This window comes from Euprymna scolopes, chromosome 21 (assembly GCF_053919585.1).
Source record: "Euprymna scolopes isolate OS-2025 chromosome 21, ASM5391958v1, whole genome shotgun sequence".
Lineage (NCBI taxonomy): Eukaryota > Metazoa > Mollusca > Cephalopoda > Sepiida > Sepiolidae > Euprymna > Euprymna scolopes.
In genome coordinates, this window is record NC_136502.1 from 59,027,916 (window position 1) to 59,038,704 (window position 10,789).

General features: G+C 32.0%; 1 long non-coding RNA gene across 1 annotated transcript; it reads right to left on the bottom strand.

The window, feature by feature from the left end:
• Positions 1–200: 200 nt before the first annotated feature.
• On the bottom strand, positions 201–9,709 carry LOC145242400 (uncharacterized). The gene is made up of 2 exons (XR_013862725.1): positions 8,444–9,709; positions 201–1,346 (listed from the first exon to the last, which is right to left on the bottom strand). It is a non-coding gene; the product is annotated as an uncharacterized LOC145242400 (long non-coding RNA).
• Positions 9,710–10,789: the final 1,080 nt, after the last annotated feature.

Consider the following 10,789-nt stretch of genomic DNA (forward strand, 5'->3'; position numbering starts at 1 on the left):
AAGACCTTAGTCTATGCTGTCAGGTGGAAATATGCAGTATTACGAGTGACTTGTGTTTTTGTCTATATTTTTTTACTGATTTTATTTTAAAAGTTATTTCAATCAGGACTTCCTTTTTTTTTTTATTAGACTTTTACTGATTGTGCAAAATCAATGAAAATTTTAAAAAAGAAATGGAAGGGGAGTAGAAGAAACACAACTTTACTTGATGAATTTTATTTATTTTGTTTTTTTTTGGTTTGATCTTTTTTTTTTTTTTTAATAATTTTCAAGATGGAAAAAAAAAAAAATGAAATGAAAATAAAAAAAGGGAACATACCAAGTAAAACAAAAACAATACAAAAAAATAGTCCCTTGAATTTTGATGTCTCTTCCTAAATTGCTCCTTAGACAGAAGGCAAAGTTTTGACAAATCTCATTACATCAGACCCCCTCCCCCACACACAATTAAATCCTGAAGGTGGTGGCTGTCAGCATTTATGTAATTATAAATTCCATTTCATAGTGTTCAAAGGTGAAGGGAGGGGAAAGTGACTTTAAAAAAAAAAAAAAAAAGAAAAAAAAAGAGAGACAAAAAAACAGAACAAGTAAAAACAATAAAGAGAAAGAAGGAAAAAGAGAAAGAAAATAGGAAAAATAGGAAAAAAATAAAAGTCTGAGTTAGGAGCAAGGAAGTGTTCTCATGATTTGGTGAGAGGGGGTAAGAGGAAGGAGAAAATGCATTTAGGTAACATTGCTACATTTTTTATTTTATTTTCGTTCATTTTGTGCTTTTTTTTGGTCTATTAAAATACCCCAAACTAAGTAACTCACGCGTTTCAATCTTTTCAGTTCAAGCAACAGGCTTTCCTCCCTGTTTCATAAAGGTCTTAATAAAAAAAAATTATGACCAACAAACATTTTCTCAGAGACTTTCCCAAAAGATGTGTGAGTGTAAGTGTGTGTGTGTGTGCATATGTTTGTGTGTGTGTGTGTGTATGCATAAAAAAAAAAAAATCAGTCATGAGTGATGGTGCATTGGCTGTCAGATATGCAATTGGTTGTTTTCAATGAACTGTCACCATTGGTCTCTGATTAGAGGGTATGTTGTAGCTGTTGTCCGAGGTCAAGCCAGACGAAGCATAATATGCTCATAGAAAGAAAAGCAAGAGAGATGGCTGTTGTCTGGGAAGCAATGTGGAATGAGGGCAGGGTTTGTCGACGACGGATGTCAAGTTGCAATTGTTATGCATACAGAGAGATCCTTCTCAAGGCAAAAGACTAGAAAAGGTTGCATGGCGGGGGGTGGTGGTGATAGTAATGTGTACACAAGCTGCTGCTTCAGCCTTCAACTGATACCAACAGCACTGAAAAGAAAAAAAAGAGAAAAAAAAGACATAAGATTATTCTTATATAAATCTTATATAAATGTATACATTATTATAGCAATAACAATAATATTCATAATAATTATAAACTAATAGAATAAAAATATAATAATAAAGAAGAAGAAAAGTTTATTTTTGTTTAAATGTATGTCATCACCCTCCATTACTTTTATAAAATATAGGATTGGCAACAGATGCAAGAGAGCATTTCTTTTTAATATTTCTTCTGATGTTGTCATTGCATCGAACATAGAAATAAAATACATTTTCTTGGCATTAAATTTATTTTTAAACAAAATCATCTGATTAGCAAAGAAGATGGTGATTGGTGATTAATCTGATATTGCTAAGACAAAAAATTTTGATGTTACTCATTTTAAAATGAATTGTTCCAAAATAAAATTATCTTATCCCAGCAACTAAAACTATAAATGTTTTTTTTATATAAATATGCATCCAAAAGTGTCATTAGTTTTATTGAGTTTAACAATATTAAGTTAACTATTTTTATGGTAAGAAAACAGAATATTTATTATTTCAAAAAAGAAGTGCTAGAATTTTAAATAAATAAATGAAGAAACGTTTGTTTTATTTAAGAATATTTAGCTGATATTGACAAATATTTTTATGAAAGAGACATTTGTTTTTTTAATAATAGTATTGCCTTTAACAGAGATGTATTATTATTTAAAATATGTTCACTAGCATTTCAACCTGGCATTGCCCGGGTGTTTGGAGGTGTATGTTAAGCTAAAAAAAAAAACGTGGTAGTAGGAAGGCAGCCTGGAACCCGTACCGCAAAGGAGGAAAAGAATAAGAAAAAAACCTGACATCTTTGCTGTTATGACCACCACCAAACCGGAAGTGACTTAGGTTTTAATTAAGGCTAGACAATCGAAAGGAGAGGATGACTTTTGAAAATATTTGGAAAAAAAGCGACCCCCCCCCCCGTAGAAAAGTGCCCAGTTGAAGGTGAAGATATTAATGATTTTAGCCTATTTTTCGATATTTGTCGTCTGAAAGGTTGAACTTCAAAATGATACTGATCTTGTAAAATCGTCGCCTCTTTCGAATTTTTAGGCAGACACGCAAGCATACATACATACATACATACATTTATATATTGGTAAGTAAAATTTTTCGACCCAAACCGATTAAAAAGCTTGCCCTATCTCTGAATACACTTTATGTAAAATTTCAAATGTTTAGACCAGAAATTGTCTGAGTAATTTGGTAGAGACCGCAGAGGTCAAATTTTTTAAAACTTTGACCCCTATTATGATCCCTTTACATTTATTGTTGGGGCTCAAATCAAGTTATTAAGTTAGATCCATGTCCAAAGAACCTATATCTAAAATTTCAAGTGTTTAGACCCAAAATTGTTGGAGTAGTTTGGTAGAGTTCTCAAAGGTCAAATCGTTGAACTTTAACCCCTTAATAGCCAAATTTCTGTCCGAAAACGGATTACAAAGATTTCCCCTAATCTCAGTACTCTGTATAGCAAATTTCGAGTCTTTAAACTTAAAATTGACAGAGTTATTGCGTAGGGAAATGTACACACACAGACACGTTCACTTTTATATATATAGATTATTAAAAGTAAGTTATGCAGATTAATGTGGAATGACCATGGAATTTCCACACAGTCATTCAGTCATTGTACCTGCTCCTTGAGTGGTGTTTGTACAGTACCTGAGTATGTTCATTTCCATTTTTACCTAGCTTCTACCAATTTATACCTAGTACAAAGAAAAATAAGTGACATTTCGGGGGGGGGGCACTACTCATTATTTGCATGAAAGAGCAAGTAACTACATTTTAAGAAAAACTATCCAGTTAAGAATTCTGTAGACTTATGTGAAATTCAATTTTCAGTCATAAAAACAACTGCCTTAGTGATGTGTACTCTGCCTATTCTGTTTTGTCAACCAATCAAATGTTTCTATTTGCACATGAACAAACTCCTAAAACATCTTAAATTTTTAATAGTATATAACCATCTTTATAAAGTTAGGCATGTTTTTATGTTTATTTGTACAGGATTCACTCCTAAACTAATAAACCGATCATTATAAATTTTGGAACACAAATGGCTTGAAAGTGTATGTGCTTGGTTCACAAGCATGAAAGATGAACGATTCAATGTTGAATCTGAAAAACTAGTTCACCGACAAAGGGAAAATATGGCTCTTGTCTAAAGGAACAGATGTTCATAGGCAGGAGGAAGATATTTGGCTCCATAATCCACAGAATTAGACATTCACTGGCACCAGAGAGTCATGTGGTTCAACAATTCTACAAGTTTACTGGTACAAGAGAAACAGTGTTTGTAAGTTCAATTATGTAAAGGAAAGCCATATTTCTATCTACGTGTTTCTTGCTAACCCTAACAAAATTAAAATTACAAACCTTACATGTACTGACTCAGCATTAACATAAGCTGGTTATGATAAAAAAATTCTCTAATATTTGTTAGCTTTAGGACACCAGAAACCAAAGTATTTCATTGGCTGAGAGGAAAGGAGTCAGAATAAATTACTTTCATTCTGTTGAATGTTTGAAAAAGAACACTTACAAGTGTTATATCAAATGATATACATTACTGGTTTAATACTAACTTAAAAATGATTAGAGGATAAAGTATAATCTTTAACAGATTTATTCAACAACTTACAAACCAAAATGGAAAAGGAGACGCCGCTGGATGTGTGATGATTAAAGTGTGATGTGAGACATTTATTTATCTCCGAAACTGTCATGGCAGATCTCCCTTCTCACACAATACGATATTTCCCTTCATCAGTTCAAGGGAAATAACCATTATTTTTAGATTGTATCTAATACAAAGTCAAAAAGTTGACATGTGATACTTATCTTTTTTTTTTCTAATTATATTAAACCAGTTGTGAAAATTTATGCATGAATATGAGAGAAAGAGATGATTCAACAGTCAGTCTAAACAAGTGGTCCATCAAAACTTTTTGACTGTCTGCAAAAAAAATTGGGTTAATTTTTATTATCTGAAGAAACATTATCTTGTGACGAGAGCCATCCTTTTGTTTTTCAATAAAAAGATAAATACCTATCATTCTATAAAAAAAGCAATGAAAATTTTTATTCAATTTTTAAGATATTTGTGTGAAAATGTGTTGCAGCAATTAAAACTTGATACTGGTTTCAACTTGCAATAAACATACTTATCAGTCTTGTGGTGACGTCATTGGAGCCAAGAATCCACAAACTGATTTCAAACAAATATCAAAACACTAAAAATGTTTAATTTCTTAAACTTCAAATGTTCAGTTTGTTTATTTAAATAACATAACTTTAAGATTTTATTTTATACTAAAACGTTACTGCTTATCAAGGCCAAAAGGTAACTCAAGGATAAGGTTAATGAGTTTTGTCATATTGACAATGAAATAACATCATGAGGATTGGAAACAATAGTTGATTGAAACTGGGGAAAAACTGCTTATTTTAAAAAAAAAAATCGAAATGACAAAAATTTGTGCTATTAGACTTGAAAATAACTATACTTTAGTTAGCTTGAAAGCAGCCCCAGGATATTGTATTCTGCAAACAAGTAGTTCTTGAAAAGAAACTTTGTTCATGAAAGTTCCGTTTTAATTTAGATACATAGAAGAAAAAAGGAAAATGGTAGTTCCCCTAGAAACACAGAGGAGACAGGTTATAAAAAGTGTACATGATGATGTATATTGTGGTGCAGCAGCTATGCAAAGAAGATTAAAATTGGAAGCAGGGTACTCAAAAGACATAGAAGACTACATAAAAAAAATGCAAAAAATGTACAGAACTCAGGAATTTCAAGCCAAAGAAAATACATGTGTAGCCCCGAGAAGCAGAACCGTCGAGCAGAATATACATGGATCATGCCTATGTCAATAGGATAGGACTATTATCAATATTAGTAGATGCATATTCAGGTTGGCCTGAAGTGGTGAGAGTACCTGATAAAAAAAAGTATGACCCTAAAAAAAATATTAAGAGTAATATTTTTGAGAAACGGGATACAGAGAACATTGATGACTGATAATGTACCAGAATTTGCGGATGCCGATTTGCATGAATGGCTTAGAAAAATAGGATGCAGACCTTATAAGACCCCTCCCTACCACCCTCAAAGTAATGGGATAGCAGAAAGGATGGTCTAGATGGTAAAGAAGGGCATAAAAGCATGCTTGCAACAGAAGGAGAAAATCGATGCTTTCCTACTGTTATAAGAAAAGACTATACACCTCCCTTTTCTTTATGTCATAATAAATGTATGCATTAGTCAAGCAGACACCCCATTCCCCAACCCACACCTGTCGAGCAGCGACGATTGAAAACCAAGTCGAAATAGACAACCCACCCCAACCTCTCTTCATTCCACCCACGCAAAGGAAGTCACCGAGACAAGATCCCCAGCCCCATCCCATCGCCTTGCGAGAAGATGGCGAACATGAACGGATGTAAGCCAGACAGAAACCCCCAACCCACACACATCTCAGAAGGAAACACGTGGAGAGAAAACTTGAGCGGGAAATTCAGTTGGGTTGCAGATAGCAATGAGGACACTTGGTAAAATCATTGCCCTGAGAAAATGGGGTTGAACACCAGCGTAGAAAGTCGCAGAGGTGACTGAAATACAGCCCACTCAACCCGGATCGGCGGATCGCCATCGGATCGAAAAGGGAAATCAACTCGAAGCTTGGATCTACCTTGGGCGAATGTTATTCTTGGAGATGAATATCCCTCGAATGGAAAACTATATACTGAAAATTACGCATCTGGAATAATGTTGAAAAAAAAAAAAACAAACAAAAAAAAAACAGTGACGAAGGAAAGAAAAGACATTTACGTTAACGACGCACGCTCGTCAGGAATGGATAGTCACTAAGAAAGCTAAGTATCCTCCAATTTTCATTCTCCCCAATCCGCTCAACCCAATCCCATGTCCTTATGCTCACATGTTATTCTTGTTATATATAAATTGACTTTTTTCCATGTGTAAAGAAAGAATAAATATTACTATCTGATTCTGAACAATAACTGTGACTATCTTCGTTCAAAAAAGAGACAATACATCTCCATGAATAAACTTTATTATCCCCCCCCCATCTCAACCCATGATGTAGTCTGCACTCCCGTTTGCATTATTGTTGTTTTATATATATTTTTTTGCATTCACGTGTATTACACTCATGTAAATAAATTAATGTATTTCTAGTATATTCATACCCAATTGTGTCATCGTCATTATTATTGCCTTATTCTAATTATTAACCATGAATGTCATTAAGGTGTTTCATGACGATAATGCTGGTTCGAACCTCGGCAAGTGCGATTTGGTTGTGATATCATTACAACCGACACACTGCATATCTTCTTTTATCTTACAACATGCGTTTGGGAGAAGAATTTCCTCTTGAAATTCCTAACCCCGGACTACCGACACACTGGATTTCCATCCGGGATCCCAATATACGTCAAACCCCTGAGCTAGACCCAAAACCGTTACACTACCAAGACTATTACTAAGTTATAGAACAATTCCACGTGCAGGGAGGTCAGAAAGTCCATCTGCCTTAATGGGCAGACAATAAGGGTCCCCTTTGATTATCTCATATGCTAGAAATCAAAAGATGTGGTACAAAAGAAATAGGAATACGGGAACTGAAAAACAGAATTTATTATGCAGAAAGGACATAATACTGCAACATTAAATAAAAAAAATGGGAACAGTGTTCTCGCTCATGCTGACAAATAAGATCCCAAGGAGAACAATTGGAAGAGGAAATGCCTTCAGAGCTGCCCATTATTGACTTAACAGAAGAGTTAATGCAGAATGAGACTGTGGAGGAAGAAGTAGAGAAGGACGAGTTAGAAGAGGAAGAAGTAGAAAGGGACAAGTCAGAAGAGGAAGAAGTAGAAAGGGACAAGTCAGAAGAGGAAGAAGTAGAAAGGGACAAGTCAGAAGAGGAAGATCAGAGTATGCAGGAGTAACAGTTTGATTATAGGGAAAGACGTGATAGATCCAGATCTCCAACGGAAAGGAGAGAGATAAAGGAAGATGTTCAGGAGGGCACAAGAAGTATTTGTGACATAAAGTCCCTCCATTATAGGGAGATGTAGTGATATGCAAATTAAGTATAATTTGCATATGAGCAGATAGCTCATATTTATAAACTGACACCGACTAGAATAGGTTGGCCGTTGAATGCTTACTTAACATCATACATGACATATCAGATTGTAAATTATTTTTCTGCATAAAAGTGACAAAATTGAATTTTCTAAAATGTACACATTGTTGAGTATTGAAATTTTGGGAACATGATCACAAAATATTAATGTCAAATTTTGTATTCTACTGATATATACAAAGCAATTATAATTTTTACAGTAAATGGAATATTTAATTTGCGTAACAATGTTTAAAATTATGGAACCAACATTTTATTTTCATGCATTTACATGAAACAGCTATTTTGTTAAGGAACTCACTTCAAGCTAGGCATGAAGCTATTTATGTTGAGAACTAATCATAATAAAAAGAGAGGAAGATAGAATCACTTAAAAACAAACCAAGCTGGAATAACATTCCACTACTAGTGTTCAATCCCCTGAATTCCAAAAAGTAAGCCTTTCAGGAGTCCAATAAAAAAAGAAGGGGTTATGGGGCTGGTTACAAAAAGTCTGCCTCCTAAACTAGTTGAGTGGCTGACCAGTGTTTTTATTGTGACACCAGAATGTAATATTGAATTTTTTTTAATGGCTAAAGAAGCAACAGGAGCAACCTACTGTTTTTTTGTGTTGTTCGATATTAGAAAGTTGAATATTTTTAAAATTCTTGAACAAATGAAGATGCAGATTGTAAACAATGGTATTCAACTAATGGTTTATTTCTGAATGTTATGAGAAATACTATAAAGTGTTGCATTTGTAGGTCATACTATGCATGAATGTGGAAACTTATTAAATGACAAACAAGATACATATTGCTTCTCATCGCAAGCATTTGGACAAAAAAAAAAAAAAAAAATTAAATAAAGTTTGACAAGGTAACTTACCTGAAAGTCAAAAGTCGCATTCAGTGTTTTAGGTTAATGGCCATTAGCATTGGTAATAAGTCCAGAAACTAACTCTTGGATCGTCGCAGGTTCTATGGACAGGTTTTCTGGGCATTGGTCATTTCAATATGGATGCTGCATTGCTGGCATCTTCAAGAATTTGCTTTTTGCTGCCAGCATAAAATTAGTTTTCCTCTAGTCAGCATTGATCTTCTTGTAGAAATTGATTTTGGCTTATTTGGAGATAGAGGAGAACAGATGGAGAGAGGGAGAGGGGAAGTGGAAAAAGAAAAAGATAAAAAGCAACAACTGCACACTCTCAAATCATAAAAACAAAAAAAAAAAAATTTTTTTTGAGGGTGATGGGGAAGGGATAATGTTTTTGGCTTTTTTTTTTCTTTTTGGTTATTTAAAAAATTTTTTGAAGAGCACAGTTAAAATGTTTATCTGACAAAAACTCCAAGCAGTTTAGTTAAGCTGGCATTAACATATTGTAGGTCATTGTTTTCTATCCTTAAAAAGGATGTAAAAATTTTAACAAAATAGTATTTTACTTCAAACAATTCTAATTATGCCAATGGTGCCTTTCGATCTAAGTTTGTTGTAGAAAAACAAAAATCTATTCTCAAGTATTATTGCTTGAAAATAAGTGTCTTTCATCATCTTAATCCCGATGTATCTAAATGCACATATCTTAAAGAAAAGAAAATTATTAGTATAAAGTGTGAGAAATGCAAACAGAGCTTAGTAGTAGTATGAAAATATATGCTAAGTAAAACGTAAAAAATTATAAAAAGAAAAAAAACGTTACAAGATTTTTTTTGTTTTGTTTAAAACAGATTTCTAGAATAATTAAAACATTTTTTAATTTAAACTTCAGATTAAAGTACTCCTTTTTAGACAGACATTCCTTTTTCAAGCAGACAAAATTTGCCAAAAATAACTTAAAAGAACTTAAATATTAGAAATCTGCTTTAAGAGATTTTTGTTTAACATTTTTTTATTAGTTTAAATATACGCAACTCTGGTCTGCCCAAAACGATGTTAAGTAAAAACTTATAAAAAAAGTTAAGAAACTTTTGTTTGAACAAATAGCATGATACAACTATTTAAAAAAAAAAGAAAAAAGTTCAATATAACGTACACGTTTTAGATTTTGTTCGTTTTAGTTTCAAGAAAAACAAAAACAAAAAAAAAACTCTAAACCAGAAATTTTGTTTCAAGAAATTTTGTTTAAATATGTCTAACATGATCAAATATATATTCTTTTTACCTTTCAAGTTCCACAGTAATGTACTTATTTTTTTAAATGGGCATATTCTTAAGCAAATTAAACCATTCCAAAATAAGTTCAAATAAATATCTTAAATAAAAACTTGTCTGAGAGATTTTTGTTTGAACAAATATTAAAAGAAAAAATAAATAAATAAAAAGAAAAATATTTTTAAAATTCAAGCTTCAGATTGTAAAAAATTGGTAGTTTCAGAATAATTAAGACAGATGTTTTTTTTCTAAATTAAATCAAACTTTTCAAATACTACTTAACATAAAATTAGAAATCTGCTTTAAGTCCTGAATTAAGAATCCTCTTTTATTCTAGAATGAGGAGAGATAAAAAGAATTAGAATATTTTAATTCAAGAATTGATGAGGCACCCAGATAGATTTGACTTCTATTTGTATAACAATGCCAGAGAACTTTATTGTAGAGATATTCTATATATTTTACTTATATCATTGACTTAAGAAAAATGAAAATAAAATATGGTATATAGGAAAGAAAAAAGGGAAAAGTTTAAAAAAGGAAAAAATGTTAAACTTAAACAAAAAATAAAATGTTAAAAATGAGTTTTAAAAAGTTAAAAAGAAAAAGAACGGGGAGATGAAAAGAAAAAAAAAATGTGGAAAAAAAAAAGGAAAATGTTAAAAAAAAAAAATGTTGAAAGAACGAGGAAAATGTTGAAAGAACGAGGAAAATGTTGAAAGAACAAAGAAAATGTTGAGAGAAAAAACAAAACTGTTGAAAGATAATGGAAACTGTTGAATATGGAAACTGTTGAATATAAAAAAAAAAGGTTAAAAAGGAAGACATTGAAAAGTAAAAAAAAAAAAAAAAGTTGAAAAAGAAGAAAAAAAAGTTGAAAGAAAAAAACAAAACAAAAACGTTGATAAGGAAAACACCCCAAAAATGTTGATGAGGAAAAAAATGTTGAAACGGAAAAATGAAATGTTGAAAAGGGGGGGGAAAAAAATAAAAATGTTGAAAAGAGGGAGAAAAAATAGAAAAATGTTGAAAAGAGGAGAAAAATAGAAAAATGTTGAAAAGAGGAGAAAAATAGAAAAATGT